Here is a 21,676-nt window from a genome sequence, read left to right as displayed (position 1 = left end):
CTCTCAGTAAAACCAACATGATGCTGCTTTGTGAGTGTGTGTTCAAAAGGGAAAGGGACTGAAAAGTATTACTGTATTAATTTATATGTTGGAACACTTCTAGGTAATTGCATTTCTACAATTTTAGGTGAACTTTTAAACTAGATTAGGACAGGAACTCCCCTGCATGCAATTTTCACTGATTTTTGTTTAGTAAACAAACTATGAGTGAAAAAAATTAAATAACTGGGCTTCATTGAGATTTAGTAAATGATAAATAATCAAGAGGCAGCTATAAGGATTCTATGCAGTATCTTTTCAGTGCGATTGAGAATATACATTAATTTACGTATATTAGCTATATCTTGTAAAGTAGTGCTTCAAGTTTTATCATTAATGCAACAAGAAAACTGCTATGTGATCTGTATTTCCTCATAACAGTAGAAAATATTGCTGTTGTGTGTGCTGTTCCTGAGGATTTGTGGATTTGACCTATCATCAGCTACTTTCTCTATTGTGAGAACTCTTACAACCTGAAAGTCATCTGAAATTCCCAAAATGCTGATTGTCTTGTTAAGAATTCTAGTGCAAATGAGATGAAATATTTCAGCCCACACATTTCTGGCACTGAAATGGCTGTGAAAATCTACAGACCTGGAGTTTAATTACATATTGATGTAGCATAAAGTAGCTGCTCAGATTTACTTGAGATTGGTTTGGGCTGTCAGAAACACTCCAGTGTATTGTTGTGCATGCTTAGTTCCTCATAGTGACAGCAGGGGAAGAAACCTGGAGAATATAATCACTGCTTCAAGATATTTCAGCCTTCCTGAGCTGCACAACTCAGGTAGATGCCCAGCATAATATGAATGAAAAAATATTTGCTAAACAGGCCTTAATTTACGGAGAAAAATAATACAATTGTCAGGATATAAAGAAACCTGTGATCAGTTCATGCTTGTGGTGTTCTAGTCTTAATATTATGAGAAATTTAGGCTAAGGAACGTCCTTGGAAGATGAATGAGGAAACAGTGATGACTCAAAAACTTCTGGGGAAGAAGACCTTTTAGAGTGGTGTGGAGGATCATCTCCTTTCTAAGGGAAACCCTGTATTACCAATATGTGTTGAATGTTTGACTCACCCAGCACACATCCACAAGAACTGGTCCAGAAAGTCAGTAATGAACAGGTCACTGAAGCAGCCGTGAAGAAAGCAAGGGGAATTTAGGGTATCTTTCTTTCAAATTCAACTCTGCAACCTGTCAGCCTCAGCAGAAGAGAGAAATCCCATGTGACTTTACAGAATAAACAACTAATTTTTTTTTTCCAGCAGCACCTAGATTTGGGAGCCTTTGAAAACCATATTTAAAGGATTTCAAGGCTGCATTTGTGGCTGTGCTCTCAGACTAACACATCACAAAGGATCTGTTGGTGCGTATTAAGTTTATCCATGCCAGTGGCAGTCAAGTATCAGATCTCACATGAGATGCTAATTAGCACCTGAGAGGTGAGAGCTGCCAAGCAAGCTGAGGAGCTATTGCTGGAGTTGCTGACTGATGTGCACTGAAGCAAACAGCTACAGCCATCTGCCAGGATGTTTTCTTTCCACAGCTGTTTGTCCTGACCCAGGGCTGGAAGTGAACACCCTCAAAGATACTAGAAAGGAGTGTTTGTCCAAGAGCCGGTCACTGTAGTTCAGAACTGGCATCTCAGGTAATATGATTTACATGAATTCAGCTCTGTACCTGCTTGGGGGAGCAGCCACAAATGCAGAGATGATTAATTAGTGGCAATATAATTGTAAAACACTCCAGGAGTAGTTCCTGGAGTTTATCTACCACAGCTTTATCTGGGTGAACACTTTTTACCTACTTCAAAGCAAAGTCACTGTCTCTCTTTGAACTCTCACTTCTTTCATGGAGAGCTTTGTAAGAATGCAGTTAGGAGTGCATCATAGTATGCCTGGGTTAGAATGTCCATTCATAAATTTTTCTGCTTAACCTGTTTTGGAAGCATTTAAGTCAAGTCCTAAAAACGTGCTGGATCCTGTGCAGATTTGCCACTGAGCAGTTCATAAAATCAAGGCATACTTCACTAAGTTCCCCAAATCCCAGTCTCTCCATATTCTGGGATAGATTAAAAAAAAAAAAATTAAATCCCTTTCTAATGTCCGTTTGGATGCAGGTTTTTTCCTGCTATAAGCCACTGAGCTGCAGTCAGTGCTGTGTATCTCACAGGAGGGAAGGATTTAGGCAGAGATGAGGTACAAGACCTCTCACAGTGTCTTTCCCAAATTTGCTTATTCCAGTGCTTCAAGAGAAGGCAGCATTGGGAGCTGGCAGATTCTTTCAGCATAGGAACTGTGGCTCAGGTCTGTCTTTGTGCCCAGCCTTGAAAGAGAGATACAGAGTTCTCAAGTGCAGGAGGAAAAGTTCATTAAGGCTGGATTTGTGTATCTGCTACTGATGCAGAAACCACTCTCCGTCTCTCACCTTTTCTACAAGCAAAGAATTGCTCTTATGATTTAAATTATGTAGGCAAACAAAGTAGAGAGTTTTAAAATTTTAATTGAAGGCGAATTAGGTTCCAAATAAACTTCAGGGAATGTTCAAGGATGAAGAAGGAATACTTTCCCTTATGCATGGTGATTTGCATAATAATCAAATAATTTATATTATTACAAATGCTTACTGCATCGAGTTTTTCTGGTGTGAAATATCAAAGTAGTTCTTGATGGGTTAAAACTCCTTTAAATAACCTTATTCATGTCTTTTCTTTGGCTGTGACTGTGAATATGTTGTGTCACTGAAGTGGTGCAAGCAATATCCAGGTGGCCAAAACAATCATATTCCAAATTCATTGATAGCATTGTTGTTACTTCAAATAGATGTGTATAACCTTTGATAGTCTTTGTGATTATATTGATTCTTTTCATACTGGTCCTGTTTTTTCATAGCATTATGAAAGTGGGCTTTGGTAAGCATAAAATATAAGGGTGGTTAAATCTAATTTGTGATCAGAGAATGCACTTGCCAAACCTCCATCCTGTTGTGGGAACTCTGGACCGTGGGATAGTACAAGCACATAAGTGTTTTGTTCCCAGGGAAAACACTGTATTTGGGCCCCCGTACTGAATTATACCAAATCTAAAGTTACTTTACTGGGTGCTAGTGCCGACCTTAGCTAACAGGAGGAAATCCATCAAATACTGAGTGAGCATTTCTGAGGGAGCAGATGATGTTCTCCTTCCTTGTAATAAAAGTTGTAAATGAACTCTAATTCCAGATGAAGATCTCCATCCACTAGGTTTCATTATTGGCCACAGATCACTAGTCAAAGCCCACCTTTTTCACTGAGGTTCAGACATGAGAAATCCCCTTTTCATGGTTCCTTCACAACTTGTTTTACTCTAAAAGGGAATACACTGCTGGTGTTGTGTGATGCTGTTCCTGCCTTTTGCAAAGATCCTGTTGGTGGGATTATGGCTTAACCTTGACCAGCTGACAACGCCGCATTGGCTCAAAACGTGGGCAGTGGTTGTGAAGCACTGAGAAACTGCCTCCATGGAGCAAATGCATGAATTTCATAATGATTTACAAGGGAAAAGAAGTCTGAAACAATTGACAAGCTTGATCATGAGTGCCAAGACCTAATTTTAAACTTCCTGCTATCCCCACGTGCTTTTGTTATGGCTCACAGAGGCAGTTCTAGTGTCCCTAGTTTCTCTTGTCTGGACTTCAAGATTTCTTTTATCACAGCTTTGAGCTTTTTTTTTTGTTTGTTTGTTTGTTTTTTAAGTTAGAAATGTCTTTATGTACATGTTCAAAAATAACCTTTGATGGATAGGTACTGTAAGAACCACGAACTGTTTGTCCATTGCTTGAAACTGAGAGATGCAAAACTTCAAACCCACACACTTGTTAAACTTTCAGTTCTCAGTTTGTGCCAACCTACAGTCACAGAGGGGTCTGTGCTACACACTGAGATGGTGATCACTTAGTGTGGCTGCCTGAACAGCAAAACCCAACCCTGCTGATTACTACTCCTGCACTGCTCACTCTTTTCAACTGTAACATCTCTCCTGGTCTTATTTAGGAACTTCAGGAGGCTGCAGCATCACTCACCATCTGGTGCGTTTTGCTCATCAGTGAAAACAGTGGTGTAGTCTGAGCTACAGCAGTGCTTTAGACAGTCTGCACATACCCTTCAAAATCATGCAGTCTGCTGCTGCCTCTGAGGAATTAACCAGCCATATATAATTATTTATTGTAGCAATAATAGCAGTTTTTCTTTCAGAGAGCAATATTTTGGAACAGTTCATTTCTTCAGGGTGATAGAGCACGGATTCTCGAAATCATTCATTTAGTGTTTTGAACTTAAGTTAGTATATGTAATATTTCAGCTTTGGTTTTCAGTTAAAGACAGCTTGAAAGAAGTATATTTCATACCAGATATTTTCCTGGTTTCTTGCATCCTTTGGTGATTCTGCAAAAATGGACTCTTTACAAATCATGTAGCTAGAAAGGAGACTAGATTTTTTTTTAAATTTGTATGTGGGAGTTAAATATAGTACAACATGGAGTTTTTCTCTGTTACAACACCTGGTGGCACCATGATTTGGTTCCCACAGCCCTCTTTCTTACTTAACCAAGGAGCTCAGGACTGGGGATCATCGTTTCCAGGTGCTTTTGTTACCACCGTGAAACGCAAAAAGTTGCTGTCTGCAGGTCCTTTCCACTCCTCTGAACACCCATCTATGCAATGCTTTTTAAAAGGGCTTTTTCAATAAAGTTACTGGTTTACATACAGTCTGTAACTGCAGCCATTTTGCAAACAGACTTCTAAATGCTGTTTTTCCCTCTAATTCAGTCCTTCCATGAAGAAAAAAACAATTTTAAGGGGCAAGCTATGTGAACGAACCGCAGTAAAGTGCCCTGAAGATCTAAAATTTTAAACCTTGAAAACTTGTGACTGAAACACAGTTCTTTGCTAATGTGGTCTCAGATCCCTTTTCTTTTAACAGCCTAATTATCTTTTTTAGCTGTGGCTTTTCTTCCTCGGTTACAATCGGTATCCACAAAAGAAAAATTGCATGTAGCAGATGCATCTTGGCCTTTGATTTGTTGTCCTGACGTGACCAAATGATTCAAGTTGTCTTCCTGCTTGTTCCTAGTCCCACCAGGCACTGCAAAGGTCAAGCCTTGCCTTGTTATAACCAACACATGAAGTGGCAGGTTGGACCTTGCTGTGCCACCAGCTGTCCAGGGCCTGTCCTGCTGCACCCGCAGGTTCCCCTGCCAGGACGTGAGCAGTGTCCCTCTTCTACTTCAGGAATGTGCAAATAAGGAAAACCTTGAAGGCAGTGACTTGCAGATCCTTGTCAATTCTTGTCCTTCACACCTTGCTGCTAGATTAGATAACATTTTTGATGTAGAAATACTCCAGATGCTTTCTGATGAAGTTGAAAATCCTCCTTCCCACTATCCTGAAGCAGATGTTGTTTACCTTGCAGTGAACACTAAATATGAGTTACTAGTACAAAGAACAATTAAGTACCAGGAATTTTTGGTACAGCTGTAGCTACCAAAACCTGCATAGGTGATGGCTTCTAGCTGGGAAGACATTTGAGAGGTTTAATACCATTTGGGCAGTCATGTAGTCAGGGAGAAGTATCCAGAACATCTGCTGTCCTACACATTGTGTGTTTACAATCACTACAGAACCTTCAAGACCTGTACTGTTGGGAAAGTAACTTCCCTTTCTGCAAATGTAATACAATTTAATTTTTAATATTATCAAAGTCCACTTTAAATTGGTTAAAAATGAAAAGCCAGGAAGCCACCTCTGTGATCTTACAAGGGTGTTCACCCTTGCATGATGAGCACATCCTCTTAAGCTTTTGCTTAAGAAAGAGTGATCATCCCTGTGCACTACCTTAGCTAGACCATCAGAAATTGGGGTTTGGGATAAAAAGGGTAAGATTAATATTAGGAATCTTTCTTTTCTTAGGTTCTTCACTGTGACCTAAAAGCAAGAGAAGGAATTCCAAGGATAAATACTGGTATATAAAGGAAAGGGTTTAGGGGGTATAACTGGATAATCTTTCAGGTCATTTCTAACCCAAAGCATTCTGTGATATTCTTGACAAGCTGAGTATAAAAGCAGTTTGAACAGCGGTATGTGACTAAGTCATTAATAACTGAAAGCTCATAACTACTTACTTGGAAGGATTATTCAGGGAAGTTGCAAGGGCCAGAAGCAAGGCTCCTGTACAATGCTGGATATATGTATTGATATACTCAAAACATTTTATCTTACTTAAGCCTTGACAGGCTAATCTTCACAGGGTATCTAAGGAGTTCTTTACACCCTTTGGCACTGGACTTTTTCGTGGTATCCATGACTTAGAGGAGTAGAATTGAAGCACAAAAAAAATCTGATAGAAGAATTAGTTGCTGCTCAGAGACTCAAAGACCTTTTTAAGCTAATAATCCAAGCTGAAAATGAGTAACGGTCTACCACCATTCCTTATGTAAGGAGAGGACTTGGAACTCTGACTGTTAATTACATTGTACTAGTAGTTTTCTTGTGGGTGTGCATGTGTTTTTATACAAAACAGTAGCAATCATAACTTCCTACATTGAAAAAAAAACCCTCTTTATAGATTTTCATGATATGGTGTAAAATCAGTTAGTGTCCTTTGGAGGAAGAAGTCACTGAGAATAATAAGGAATAGTATTTTTCTGTGATAAGAATGTTCTTCCACAGTGGGATGTAATTGGACTTAATCAGAGAAGGGTTACAATGCTCCAGCTTATGTTTGCTTAGGTATTTCTGCCATGAATCTGTGTGGGATGAGATAGAACAGGGATTGCAATATAACATGGAAATAGGGATAATGAGTGGCACTAAGATGTTGCCTTACTGCTACTCCTGTTATTATCCCACTTACAAAAATTACTCTTGTAAAATGCCTTGATGAAGAACTACATTTTACGTCCTACAATTACAGTTGTGATTGTGAGGTAGGAATTCATGTCCTCTTTCACTGAGACTGTTCACATCAGGATATTACTGTGACTTCAGAAAGATGATTCTGATTGCACTGCTGATGGACCCAGCACCAATGAGGATGCTATATAAACACAGTGTGCAGTTTTTAATTTGTACATCTCATTAGTGCAATTTAGTGTAGAATTTGCCACATCATACGGAGGAAAATGTGGTCACTACAGCTACACCCTCATCTGTGGTTAAAATAAACTTCCATGAAATAAGATCACACCACTGCTCTGTGTGTGGTTACACAGAGTTACTCTGCCTGTTGTTGTCACTGAAAGCTTCTTCACTGGTACTAAAAAAAACCCCTCTCTGTCAAATCCTGTCCCCTGCTTAATAAAGAAATCAGAAAGAAAAGGAAATGAGAGTGTTACCTCAAAGGTAGATACATCCTATGGTATGTAAGTACTTTCCTAATAGACAGCTGTGATTTAACTTGTAAATAGGGATTCAGGGGCTTATTTGATCATAGCATTTCTTCAGTAACCTGCTAAGCTGACTATTTCTGCAAGTCCATATGTGTGTATGTTTAGGGGATTCCTCAGACTCCTCGAATAGAGGATTGCTGGAGGCTTGATAGTCTGAAACCGGTCATTTGTACTTAGTGAAAATTTCCTCCTATTGTAACACCTCTCTAAAAAGGTCACTTGTGAATTCACTGAACCATGAACATACTCAGGAGCAAAATCCATGCTCACCATTTACATCTGCCTGCCTAGGAGGATGTGGAATTATTATTTGGATAAGTTTTACTGCTGTTACTTACACAGATCAAAATACAGATATCCTATACCATCACCCCATCATGGCATTTCTGGGTACATGCTATTTGTGGTCAGTGAAAGATTTATCCTCTCAGAACTCACCATAAAATACAGTCACCTACTTAATGCATTTCTGGGTACCTGCTGCCCCTGCGAGCTGTAAATTGCATTATTACAGTTTATGACTCTGCCCAAAAAAGGAACTTTCCTGAATTTTACTGGGTTGGTTTGTTTTTGGTTTTGTTTTTTTTTTTTTTTTTTTTTTTTCCCTAGCACTGAAAATATTACTTAAAATTGTCACCTTTTACCTTTCTGAATAGAGACTGATTTTATATTAGGGCACTCTTTCATTTTATATTTATAAAACATACAAAAAATGCATTAGGGTTTCCAGGCCAAGCAGCCACCAACATTATAGTCAGGACATAAACCCTGCAAATAACAGCATAACATCATAATGGGAAACCTGACAGGTCATTAACTACAGCAGTGCAAATGACATTGCTGTAATTCACAAGTGCTTGTAGACAACAGCCCAGCCAGCAACCTTTCAGAGTGTGCATGACAGAGAATAATACTCAGAGATGGAGCACAAAATAACCAGGTCACACTGGAAGTTGTTCACTTGACATCAGAGCACATAGCTGACAGATGTTCCACTCCAACACCAAGGTGGTTCTATAGTACCCTTTTTTGACCTCCTTTAATTTATTCTTCCTGTGCCTTTAATACATATGAGTTTGTTGTGAGGGTTTTGGTGAAGAATGAAGGTTTTTATTCAGAGAGGTCATTTTACAAATATTAAATTAAATGTAGGTATGGAAAAATGGATAAGCTGTGTTCAAGACAGCAGTTGGAGGCTGGGAGAGAATCAAGCAGCCAGTTCAGATATACCACGCTGGTCTGCCTGGTATCACTGTGCTGTTGATTAAAAAGAAATAATGTTCCTGCAGATGCTTTGAATCAGCCCTTTGTGCTTTGGCTAACTGACATGAAGCAGTGCAACTGCCCCAGCAGAGAAGCAGCAGGATGGGCACTGAGGGTTTGGCACCTCTTGCACGGGCATCACCAGAAATGCCACTGCAGAGCCTCGGATTAATAGAGCTAAAGAATGTTACAAATTATTTTTTGCAGTGATATTTTGGCATTATCTCATACTATAACTTCAGAGGCAAGGCTGGAAGGGGGGTGGATATGTCTAGGCTAAGGAACAGCCCCATTATACAGCCACTTACAGTAAAACAATGACATTTCAATCAATAGAAAAAGAGATGGGATTTTTTTCTCCTTGCTTATAAAATTGGTCAAGTTGGCTTTAGTTGAGTCCCTGAAATCCAGGCATCATGTGGTTCTTACACTAGAATAATTAGGATGCAAGTCTGGCTGAAGTAGTCGCTACAAAAGCAAGAGCTGCTGCCAGCCTAGAAAATCCTAAGTTATTACTTTTGGTTGAAAATAGGTCACACTGGAAACAGTGAGATCTGCTTGCTGAAACAAATGCTACATCCCTTGAATAAAGGCCATCAGAAGCTGATTCTTTAAAAAAAATAAAAATCAATATTTACAAGGTTGTATTCCCTTTACAATGGTTTTATTTAAAACCATCTCTTTCCAAGTTCTTTAAGTGCAGCAAAATTACTTATTTCCACAGCTGTGCAGTGTAGCCTCCATCTCTTTTGTCCTAGGGTGTTCATACTGCAATTCCATTAATGTGCTTTTTGAGGGAATCATGTTTTAATACTGTATCCTTGGCTTCTTGTGGAAGAGAGGGGCTGAATTAAGCCTGTGCACTGGGAGCATGCTGGTGTTACCACAGCACTAACAGGTACAGGATGAACAGGATGCTCAGCTCTGAGAGGAGCTGCTCCTCCAAATCTCTGTCAGGTGCAGTTAAAGCCATATCAGGATGCAGCTGGGAGTGATAGCTAATTCCCAGCTTTAGTCCCAATTTAGAACTGCAGGATCTAGCTGTTCTATATAACTCAAAATACAGCATGTGACATAGGAGAGAACATCTCAGATTATGGCGTCAACTCTTACATATTTCCAAACTGGGCTATGTAGGTCATGGCTACAGAATTCCCCTTCACGAGTGCATGTCAGGGCATTTCCCGGGAGGGAGTTCAGATTCCATGTTTCTTTTCCTATCCTACAGCTGGGCATCTTCCAATGGCTTTTCTTCCTTCAGATTAGGCTTTCCTAAACTAAAGAATAAATGACTGAAGTCTAATGAGCTATGGCTGAAACACATTGCATGGTCTTGGAAGGCTCTATTATCCATACACTCACATCTTCAAAATTACTTAGCATTTTAATGTGCATTTAAAATTCATTAACAGGAGTATAAATTAAAGCAATAGCAAAACTAGTCTCTCAAGGTTTTATTGCCCACTGAAATTTTAAGTTTATGGGCTCACTACTTTGTGGCAGGACTTGTGTTGGTTTAGAGTGCAGTAGGGAGAAGGTGGTGCCTCACCTAGAGCCTGGTGAAACCAATGGAAGTCCTTCCATGAAACTTTCTCAGGGCAATGGTCACATCATTCTCACTGCCAAGGATTTGGATTTACTTTCCCAGTTAAGAACACTGTCCAAAGGAAATTCATATTTAGATAAAATTTTAAATACTTTTTCCCAACTCATTTTACATTATTCTTCATGGAACTCCTATGCCTGATTTAGTAACTGAAGAGTAACTAAGAGGGAAAAAAAGAGATGAAAATTACATTTTTGTTGAGCTGTCACATAAGAGTTGTGTGTAGAAGCAGCTGCTGTTCTTGACCTTAAAAAGCACCTTTTTCTCATGAGAAAGTGCATACCAAAGATCATCTGCAGCCCTAAACACTTACGTGAGAGTGCTTACATTAAGCAGCCCAGAACACTGGGCCACGGAGTCTGTGTGGGATATGTGAGAGGTTCCGAGATAAAGAGCAAGAAACATCTGCTCTGCATTTCTTTGCATGATGGGTTAGTCTTCCAATCACTGGCTGCATAGTTTGATCCTAAACTATATGCTGAAAAAACAAATAAATACTAGTGTGTGCTTAATAAAGTGATTCTGTCAACTTAGAACAGGGTCTGTGTTCTTCCCAGTCGCTACACTGTGTGTAGAGATATGACCTAATTCCCACACCTCTCAGGGAAACCACAATGGAATTCTGGAAAGGGCAGAGAAAAAGTACTAATTAAAGTGGCAAAATTTTCATTGAATTAAAAGACATGAAGCTCTTCTCCTTTTCTCAGGTTTTTCTGCCTTACCATTATTTTTCCTTTGTTGCTGATTCTGTAACTACTCTTTTCGCAGCCTTCTCTCAATTAATACATTAATAAATTACATTTCGGCAGGCTCAGGTACTTGCTTAAGAAATGAAACAGAGCTCCAAGTAATTACTGTAGGAGATGACTCAGAAACTCTCCCAGCTTGTTACATCAAGTCATGAATATTTATAGTTATTGGTATCCATTTATCATAACAAACACTTTACATTTGCATAGTTTTTGCATTAAAACTCTGCCTAAAATACCATTAGATTGTAAACATAAAGACATGAAGGAGCTCCAGAATGTGAATATTATGAAATACAGAAGAAAAAAAAACTTTCTTGGTTTCAGAGACAACACTTTTTGATTTAGAAAGTGCAGATTGAAAATACAGGATACTTTTTTTCTGACAGTTTTCACTTTCAGAAGTGGTTTAGCAGTCCAAGTTCCAGTGGCTTTTTAAGGTTGATGGCCACATCTGCAAACTTTATTTAAGTGCTTTAAAATGCAAATGACTGGCCAAGGAAAAGAAGGTAGGTATCTGAGACACGCAGCTTTGCCCAAAAATTTCTGAGAGTTTGGCATCTAGCTTGCTTAAGCAAGAAGGTAAGAAGATCCCAGAAGGCACCTACTGTCTCATTTAGTTCCTGAAGACCCTCATAAGTCTGTGAAGTTCTAAAGGACTTAAATAATCTTTAAGTAAGAACTGTAGTGCCTGGAAGAGTATCCTCTGTTGTCTTAGGTGCTGAAAGTGGGGTTAAAAAACTGCAGAATCTGTTAACCCCCCCATCTCCTAAACCCTGCCACAAATGGAAATCCAGAGAAAGTTAAACGACTTTGAAGAACTGTAGGCAGCAGAAACGGGTTCAAGTGAAAGATGTTCTTGTTTCTTGCCTGCTTCTGGAAAGATTTCTGGTAAACTGTTTCTAATGTGCCCTTCAGGAAGCTGTTACTGAGATACTGGCATTTAATTTTCAATTTCCTACTTGACCTTGTTCTGCAACATGAGTTTGCATTGGTTTTCACGCATAATGTAGATTAAGACACCTTCAGCTACTCTGTACATAATAGTGTTGCTGGGCCATATATTTACATCAAGGATTTTGTGGAGTGTGCTGATCCCAATTGGAGGAGAGAGGATTCTGAGGTGCAGGCTCTTGGAATAATGTCAGCTGGCTTTAGTAAGAAAATGTTTTCACAAGTGTTTTAAAGATGTGGTTTTGCTTACCAATCACACACCTACAGTTTTCCTAAACTGCATTAAACTGCAGTAACATCTGCCTCTGAGAGGAGCAGGGCTCTAAATCCTGTACCATGACCTGTTGGCAGACATCACCTCTGTGGGACTTGGCAGAGGAGTGCACTGGGTTCTTCCTTGAATTCCGTATACTTTTATACACTAAAGAACTGTCAGCAACTCTGCATTTTGCCGTCCCTGGGCAGAGAGAGGCAGTGAACATTTCTGTCCTTTTCTGTTTTAAAGGCAAAAGGATTGGCACAAAAACTTCTGTCTTGTGTCAGCAAAGAAATGCTCCGCTTCCCCTCCAAATGTCCCACTCTGTGGCTTGACATACCTGCTTCTATAGCCAGAATCTGCAGTCAAAACCAGTGCACTGGGCACTCCAGCCCAGTACATGCTTTTCTTTGATTTTGCCAAAGCTCTTACTGATGTGACTTCTAAAACTGTCTTGAACTTCACAGGAGTCCTCCATATTGTAGTGTTAAATATGTAGGAAATTCATATTTTAGGGAAGTGCTTTCCTTTTACAGCAGGAGTTTAACAAATAGAACCAGATTCAAGTGTCCTTATTCAGAGACTAAATTTGGTGTGTGTTTTCACTCCTTAACTTGTGTCTTCACTTCATGACATATTTTAAGAGAAGCCAAGATGATACTGTGCCTCACTTCCATATAACTGTGGGTAATCTTGTCACAGAAGAACTTGATTTTCCATTCTCTCTTCCTGCCATACTTTGCATGAAAGTAACTTAAATATAGAGAGAACTTCATACTATGAATGGACAGAATTGCAGATACATAGAGAATTTCACATTTTGGATGGACATAATCCCAACTATATTTACATCTCCTCACTGGCTGTCTGAGCTAGTGCCCAGATTTGTTCATTGTCAGAGTCTGAATTCATTAGAAGCTCAACAGAAATGGTCAGACTTTAGCCTTTTCATGAGCTCAGTTGGATATTTCATCCCTTAAACCCCACTGCTTTACCATAGACATTCAGCCAACAGCAGAGCTCCATAAAACCACTTGCTCCAAGGAACCAGCTGAAATTTCTTGTATCTTTAGCCATTTCACTAATAAATGATCAAATTCTGCTTTCTATATTTGCAACCAAAACCTCCACACAGACCCAGCCACTGTGTAGTGCAAACCAAAAATCAATGGCCAGAGAAGATCACATTTCACCAGCCTCTAACACCTTAGTGTCATTGTTCTCTTCATGCTGATATTTGATTTTTGGGTTTTGTTAAGCATCTTTTTTAGAACCATCTTCCTTCCCCTGTGTCTCTCCAGTTGAGCTTCATACAGACCATATTTGTTTAAATACTTACGCCTATAGAGATTTTTCACATTTAAGATTCAAATGTTTGATATGCAAAACATTTATCTACAGCATGCCTTCTGTAATACCAGGAAACAAGATATGTGTGGTAAAAATTAATCTAGTGGTTGAAGAACAGCAAATATAAATTATTTTACAAGAGAGAACTTAATTAGTGGAATTTTATGATGTGTGAAGATGGATAGAGTGCTCTTTGAAGGCCAAGGTCTTTGCATGAAGATAGACAAATAATTTCAGGTTGGTTTTTTTTTTGGGGGGGAGGGGGGTTGTGGGTTTGTTTTTTGTTTGGTTGGGTTTTTTTGTGTTTGTTTGTTTTTGTAATTGCTTTTAAGAATTGAAACAACTATTGGGATGCAAAACCTTTTTTCCCCAGCTTTGTCTTTTTGGGAGCCTGTTCCGTTATTTTCGCATTTTTGATGGTTTTTAATATTGAACATTTTTTGTGAATATGTCACTGACAGGATTTTGACTTTTAAAAGCAGTTTTCTAGAAAAAAACATGGGAAATCAGGATATAATATTTAATTCTAAATTATTATCAGCCAACAAATATTGGGAAAAGCTTAGGGTGTTATTTGTAGATGCAGAAGGTGGATCATCTTGGTAGTTCCCTATGTCTCTGACATTTTTATGCCATTTCTTATTATTCCTAAAGAACCTTTACTCTGTTCTTTTTTTTGTAATATCACCGCCCCAGGTGCTACACTGTACCCAGTGCTCAAATCTAGTTTCTTCATACACCTTCAGAATACTCTTACGATTATTTTAAATAGCTTGTGTCATTTGCAAATAATGTAGACTATTTTATCCAAACCGATGTTTTCAGTGATAGCTGAACTGGGGATTTGAGCTTATTTTAAATTTCAAATATAACATCAGTCCTTGAACCCTCAAACCAGCCTGATTCTATTTTCACCTACAAAAATTACATCCCAATTTTACACATGAGAAATTTTGTGCACATTTCTAGTACAGAATCTACTGCAGGTAATAAATTTGATAAAAGATCACAGGAGTTTGGGTATTTCATTCCCTTATTTATGGCCTGGTGAATGTGCAGTGTTCTGTGCAGACACAGGAAGCTACTGGGGCCAATCAGCAAAGGAAGAGGATGCTTGGGATAGAGGAACAACATTGTGCAAAGGATAGCAGCAAAAAAGAAGAGTTCCCACTGAATTAGCAATGCCGCTTGGCATGTGCTCAATCCAGCATCCTTTCCAGTTGCAGTACCTAAAGTTAGGAATGTACTTGGAGGAGGAGCAGCAACCCACAACCAAGCATAAGAATGTCAACAGAAGACTTAGCTCTCATTGCGAGGTCTATGAGCAATGGTTTTATGCAGAATTGATTTTTGCTTTGACCAAAATAAATGCAAAATTTTATTTTCTAAAAACAGTGAGACCATAATTCTTTAACAAAACTGGCAGCTGAATCCAAGAACATATGTCCAATTTCTGTGTGGGCAAGGCATTTCTACAGAACTCTAAAAATAAGTTGTTGTATATGTTTTCTGAAGGTGGGAGTGACCTCCTGGAGATACTTGAGCTTTTAGGAATCATCTTCAACAGGAAATTAATCATCTACTGAGTTCACCATGTTCTGTAGGTATTTCTCATTCTAAATGGAGAGTCTGTAGGGCTGAGCCTCTTCTCACCATTTTTATCTCAGATTTGCCCCAGTTTAAAGGGTGTGGAGAATAATCAGTGTGGGGAATTGTTTCTGAATCCTAGCACAACCAAAATTATGGTAATAATTTACTTTATAATAATTTTAATTATTAGCAATAATTTTGGAATGTTAAAATTTGATCAGGAAGAATTACAATCCATGTGTTTATAGGTACACATGCATATATTCATGTATACATTATGTATAATTATGTAAGACTGGTGTGTAGCTCCTGTTCTAATCTTCATTTTTAAGCTGATTATAATTAACTGAATAAAATGAAGCAAGATTTCCTTGTTATAAAGCATCCCAAAGCATGTCAGTCTTAAAGCAGTAACCATCATTCTGCATGTTTGAGGTTTTTGTTCCTCAGCTCTCCACAGCATTTCCATTTGGAGTGTTAAATGTGATTGTAAACAAACAATAGGGAGCCTCAAGGTTCAGTTCTTGCTTCAAGAAGGAAGAGGGTTCTATTTCTCTCTACTAGATAAAGTCCTGTTTTACTGAGAGAACAGAAAGGTAACATGAGAAACCATCACCTGTCCTCAAGGAATGGAAGAGATTCAAGAATACGGCAAATTATGTAAATGGGGTGTATTTCAGCCATGGTCTCTGGAATAGGTCATGCGAAGTGTTCTTGTGGGCAAGCCAAAAAGATGGGAGAAAAGACAAAAGTCCTAAGTAAACACTTCCAGTGAGTCCTAAGTAAACACTCTCCTGAGAGTCACACAGCCATGCCCCCACCACAACCAGTCAGGGGAAGCCCTGGAAGCCTGAGCTTTGGAAAGAAAATCTGCTGCTCATCAGCTTTCATAGTGAAGAAATACCAAGCAATTCTTGTTTGGAATATGTGCTGTGATTCCATAGGCAGACTCCCCACAGATTGTTTGGTGGCACAGAGAAGCCTCGTGGCAGCAGGCCAGCTGGCACCTTCAGCAGCACGCCACGATCTCTGAAACCCCTGAGAAACAAGCAGAGCTTCCTGCACAGATGGCTATGAGCCTCCTCCTCATCCGGTCCACAGCCTGTGACTCCCAAATCAATATTTTCATGGGCAGTTAAAAATTCCAGCTGGAACTTCTGCGATTGTGCACTCCTCCAGCCTCTGCTTGTAACCGTTTTCTTCCATTTTTACGTGGCTTTAGCCAGTGGTTTCTGGTGCTGAGAGTCTTAACCCTCAATCGCCAGGGATTGCACTTTCTAAAGGAAGTTATGGCATCATCCAGTTTGTCTTCAGGGAACCCTGCTCTCCTCTAAAGATCTACCAAAGCAAAAGAAAGTAACTTTGCAGTGGCAACTGGATCAGATTCTAACCAAAAGAACAAATAACTTTCCAGCTCTAGTTTCTGTGTTTGCCCTTGGCCCTTAGGTTCTGAATTACGTGAACTCATCCTTCAATATACAGAGAGAATCATGGGTTTCTGAGGGAAACCAACAGAGGGACCTCCTGTTTTGTGTTAATAAGCATCCTTAGTCTTATAGAGGATTTTAATCTGGCACCATCATATTTGAATAGAAGAAAAATCAAGACTAATTCTGTCTTGAAACACGTCATGAACCAGGGTTTTAGGTAACAGTATTTGAACACTGGAATTTTCTTCTAAAACATCATAATTAAAAGAATACCAAGGGAAAAGTCATGTGAAAGCAATACTAGAGGTCTTGCTGTACCCTCAGATCCTAAATAAGGCCATTCTTGCATTTCAAGTTAAAAAATACCTAATTCACTTTCATTAAACATTGTTTTAAAGCATTTCCTTTACTGCTTCATGTTACTACATCAGCTTCGTTGTATTTTTTTTTTTCCCTGGGAACATAGAAATGCAAGCAATGAAAATAAAAACATTTTCATTTCATTTGGGACTGTATAGTCCCAAACGTCTATACAGAGTTACTTGCTCTGAGCTTTGTGTTGTCCAAAGACATTTTAAAATGATTGTTCCTTAGTTGTCTTTACAAAATAAATAGATTACAAAGTAACATGGAATGGTGGACATGCAGAATTTCTGTGTTTTTCTAGGTATTAAAACTTACCTCTTTGATCTCTGCTACTATTTAAATACATTTTCTGTATTCTGTCATTTGTGGACTAGAGTGTTTCATTTCATTTCACTGAAAACCTCTTACATATGGCCAGGAAAAGGACTATTACCAGAAAGCTTATTTTTAGAATATTTCAGGGCTGATCTGAAAGGGCTCTGTGTTCACAATGACAGAGTATCTCTTTGTCAGACATCCAACAGGGTATAATTTTAAAATGTTCATCATCATTTTTGACAGTAGAAGCTTGCGGCTTTGTACATGGCACATATTCCATATTTTTAATATAAATGTTAGTACCAAATTTCACTGTGTTTTTCCAACTCTTCACACATCTTAGCAAAGAATGAAAGAGCACCAACCTGGCTTTGTGAGAACGTGGTCCAGCAGCAACCCTCGTGTCTACAGAATGTCAAGGCTTTTGTTGTACTTGTTGCTGAACCACTGCCACTGTTCTGATAAGCTTTTGTCATGTTTGTCTTCGAACAACTTAATAACTGAGGTCTCTTTCAGCTGTATTGTCTTTGAGATTAATGGTAAAAATCTGCCAGCTGGTGAGGACAGTAATTCTTGTAGTTGTTCAGCAGAGTTCCTGAAAGGAAACTGGTTTATTTTGTAAAGCCCTGCTTTACAATTTCTTTGTAACTTGAGATTATGTGTCTGGATTTTTTTCTTTCTCTTCCTCATTAATAGAGGTTTTATGTACAATTTTTTAAAATGTTGTAAAAGCTGGAAATAGAAATGATCATCAAAGCAAAATGAAAATTGCCCATTAATGCTGCATTTCATTCTGGAGATGGCATCAGTCAAATATCTGTGTCTGTGTAATATGTAGAATCCTATTCTATTGTCAATGAGAAAAATTAATTTAGGAGTTTCACTGAAACCTGTTCTGTAAGGAAATAAAACTTTTACAGTATTACACAACCATTTCTGAAAAGCAAAAATGCCTCTTCAAAGGCCAGTACAAGCAGGAATAGATGTGTACATAGATAAGCAACCTGAGCAGATGGTTAGAAAAATGAAAGTGAATGGCTGAGAAGAGGTCCCTCTGACATTCACTATTAGAGACAACAGTGGCTTTTAATAAAGCAGAGTTAATTCTATAGCAAGGAGTGAAATATTTAATCAGCAGTACTTCATACATAATTCAATTAACTGCCTCCACTCATCAGTATTAACGAGAGCTGGAGCTTGGATTAATGTGCTTGAGTTCATCACAGCACTCCCAGCCTGCTTAAATGCTGCCAAAACTTAATAAAGTGCTGCCAGTCAAATTATAGTATCTGAGCCCAGTGCATCAATGTGCTGATATTACAAATCATCCTCTACTCACAGCATTGTTTGCTAATTCCCTATTTATGCTGATCTCTGCACTAAACAGTTTAATTAGTGCACAGTGGTAGAACAAGTTAAATTTCTTATCTCTTCCTTGATGACATCTTTAGTATCATCCAAGTTACTAAGCAGTAACTATAAATGGTGTATCCATGTGTTTTCAACACCCTCCCGCCCAGTTTTTAAAATAATTATTTTAATCAGATATGTGTATTGCCACAGCAAAATTTCTACTGGTCTGAAAAGGATAGCTGCTAAATTAATTTCTGTCTTGGTTCTAAAGTATATTCTTATTGCAGTCTGTGTTTTTCTATGTGTAACACAGATCTCACCTTCAGTTTCCATGAATAGCCCTTATTGTGCCACTTGCTGGGGCTTGTATTCCTTGTGTTTTCTCTCTCTCCAGGATGAGAGAAGGGACAGTGAAGGTTTCCAAAGAATTTTCCTTTCTGCCATTGAGGGATTTGATTTTCAAAAGCTGATCAACCTTTCTCAGCAAAAGCTGAGATAATGATGCTTTGGCAATAAATCCCGTCCTGTCCTACCTGTGACCAACCTCACCCAGGAGGCTTTGGAAGAGCTAAGCCCAACCTTAAGAACTGCTGAAGGGAAAGGGAGGCAGCCTGACACTGCTTACTCCACCTTTAACTCTTCTGAAATAAATCTCTGCTGCTCCACAAAATACTTGGCTACTTTCCAGCTGGGTGAATTTAGGCCAGACCGTGGCATCCAAAGAGAGATTTGAAAAGTGCTTTGAAATGCAAGTTCTGGAAGCATTGCAAGCTGTCGTAAGAATCACAGCTAGATAAGTGACACTGCAGAGAAAAGGCAGAAGAGCATGCTTTTTTAATTATTTTTTTTAATCTTACCAGAAGAAGAGAAATGAAGATACCAGTTGCAGGTTTTGGTGACAGCCAAGGGCCTGAGAGTTCAGGAGTCCACAACATGAGTTTGAGGGAAATCTTGTTGGAAAGTAATTTAGAGCTGTAAGACATGCAGAAACCTGTTTCGGGAGACAGAAAGGCATGTGCAAGTCACACTTGACTGTATTCCACCTGAATAGATTGTCCTTTTTACCTTGGCTTTTTGATACTATTCCTGTCACCTGGAGTATGTGAAATCCAAGGAAATCAAAGGTGTCATAACCATCCAGTTCCTCAGTCTGCAAGGTGAAATCGGTGGAGGCTGAATTGGAAGTGTTGTCATTCATTTGGGATCTCTAGCACTGTACTTGGCATAAAGTCTCTGGAGGATAAGTGAGGATTAGCAAATGCAGCACAATACATGAAAGCAAGAGACGGCAGCCAGAATTTCTCAGAAGAACAGAGAAACTGGGTCAGTCAAGAACTACATAAGGAGGAATGCTATTTATGCTATATGTTCAGCAAGTAGTGCCATCTGAGGATTTAGCTATTCATCCAAAAAATACTAGAGGTTAAGCTAAGTTTGCTATATTTTTAAAACAGAAAACAAATGGAGAAACAAATGGAGAATGGATAATCAAACCCTCTAACTCTTAATAAAAGTCAACATAACTGCATTAATTCAACCAGAGCCTCACCAGTTCAGAACCTGTTCCTTGCAGTTAATATTTGTCCTTTGCCATGTTTTGATAGGAGTGTTAGCAGCAGCAAATGAAATTCTGAGTTGACACCAAGTATTTCCTGACCCCATGTCCTAATCAGAACCTGTATAATGGTCAGAGATTTTCAGGGGTTCAGCACTGTGCAAATGCCTTGCAGGTGGTAGAAGTTTCTCTTAAAGGTGCATAAAATGAACTGTGTTCACACTGGAGAAACAGTTTGAATCTGCTGATAGAGTTGAAATCGTATTTTATCCTTTTGAGTTCTATTTAAAATAGAAGATATAAAGATCATCTAAAATGTAAAGTACAGTGTCTACCCAAAATCTGGTTTAGACTAATAGAGAGGCACTCAGGCTTTCAGTCTTTTAACAGAAGAAGGAGAACCACTGTCTAAATCAGTTTTTAAGTTTCAGGCACTTTCGGTGACATTGAAAATAAAAAATAAATTGTTCCAGAGAATCAGCAGACAGCGCATGATATGAAAGTGCTGGTGCAATGAGTGTTGCAAAATGGAAACAGTAGAGATGGTTATGAATGGATGTTTCTGTGCTGTGGCTGCATTTGTCAATGAGACAAAAACCTGGCAGCAAATACTATTGACTTATGAATAACCTGCACAGACTGAGTTTAAAAACAACAGAATAAGGAGCTCATGCAATTCACTGTAGCAAAAGATAATTTGGTGCTTGCAGTGAGGGGACATTAGAAGACTGTCTTGTTCCTCCATGTGTAGTCCTGCTAGTAATTGTCAAGAAAAAAAAAAAAAGTTTAAAAATAAAAGAACGAGAAAACAAAAAAAAATAGATCCTCCTGACTACCTTTTCTGCATGTGAGCCTTCTGCCCTGCACACAGGCAGTGACACAGGCTACGTGCTGAATGTCACTGTTGGCCAGAGCTCCAAAGCAGCTGTAAATCCACATCTCTCACAGCGAGAAGATGGTGCCAGATAATAGGTATGGATTTTTTCTACATCATGGCTGTGTGTCATCCAGCTACCACCTGTACTGAACCTAATGATTTGTCTGAATAAAGCGGTAGTCCATAAACTTTACTGCTGAGCAAACAGCATGCTGTTGGCAACATCATACTCTGCTCTCCCTTCCAGCCCATCAAAAGATGACTCAATTACCATTTAAAATTTTATACTGCCTATGAAGTCAAGGATTGGAGAATTAGTAGTCAGCCAGAAGGTAAAAAGAGGAAATGTATCTAAATGTGAAGAAGTGACAAGTTTGTATATTAGTGTTAAAAGGACAAGCCAGTGTTGATGTTAATTTTAGGATGCAGGATGTGCACAGTGAAGAACAGGCAGAAGAAAATGATGGATTCTGTCAGAATCTAAGAGGGAGTGATCATCCTTCAGAGATGCCCAGATTCAGAGATTAGAAACAGAAGAACTAG

At 38.8% G+C, this 21,676-nt stretch overlaps 1 protein-coding gene across 3 annotated transcripts in view; it reads left to right on the top strand.

Moving 5' to 3' along the window:
• CA10 (carbonic anhydrase 10) overlaps positions 1–21,676 on the top strand; it is a 201,132-nt gene that overhangs the window by 41,956 nt on the left and 137,500 nt on the right. The window lies entirely within an intron of this gene.

The sequence above is a fragment of the Chamaea fasciata genome, unplaced genomic scaffold, assembly GCF_029207755.1.
Source record: "Chamaea fasciata isolate MVZ Bird 193981 ecotype frontalis unplaced genomic scaffold, bChaFas1.0.hap1 SCAF_19, whole genome shotgun sequence".
NCBI lineage: Eukaryota > Metazoa > Chordata > Aves > Passeriformes > Sylviidae > Chamaea > Chamaea fasciata.
The sequence above is the reverse complement of the archived record's forward strand: the minus strand, read 5'-3'. Positions and strand labels throughout refer to the sequence as shown.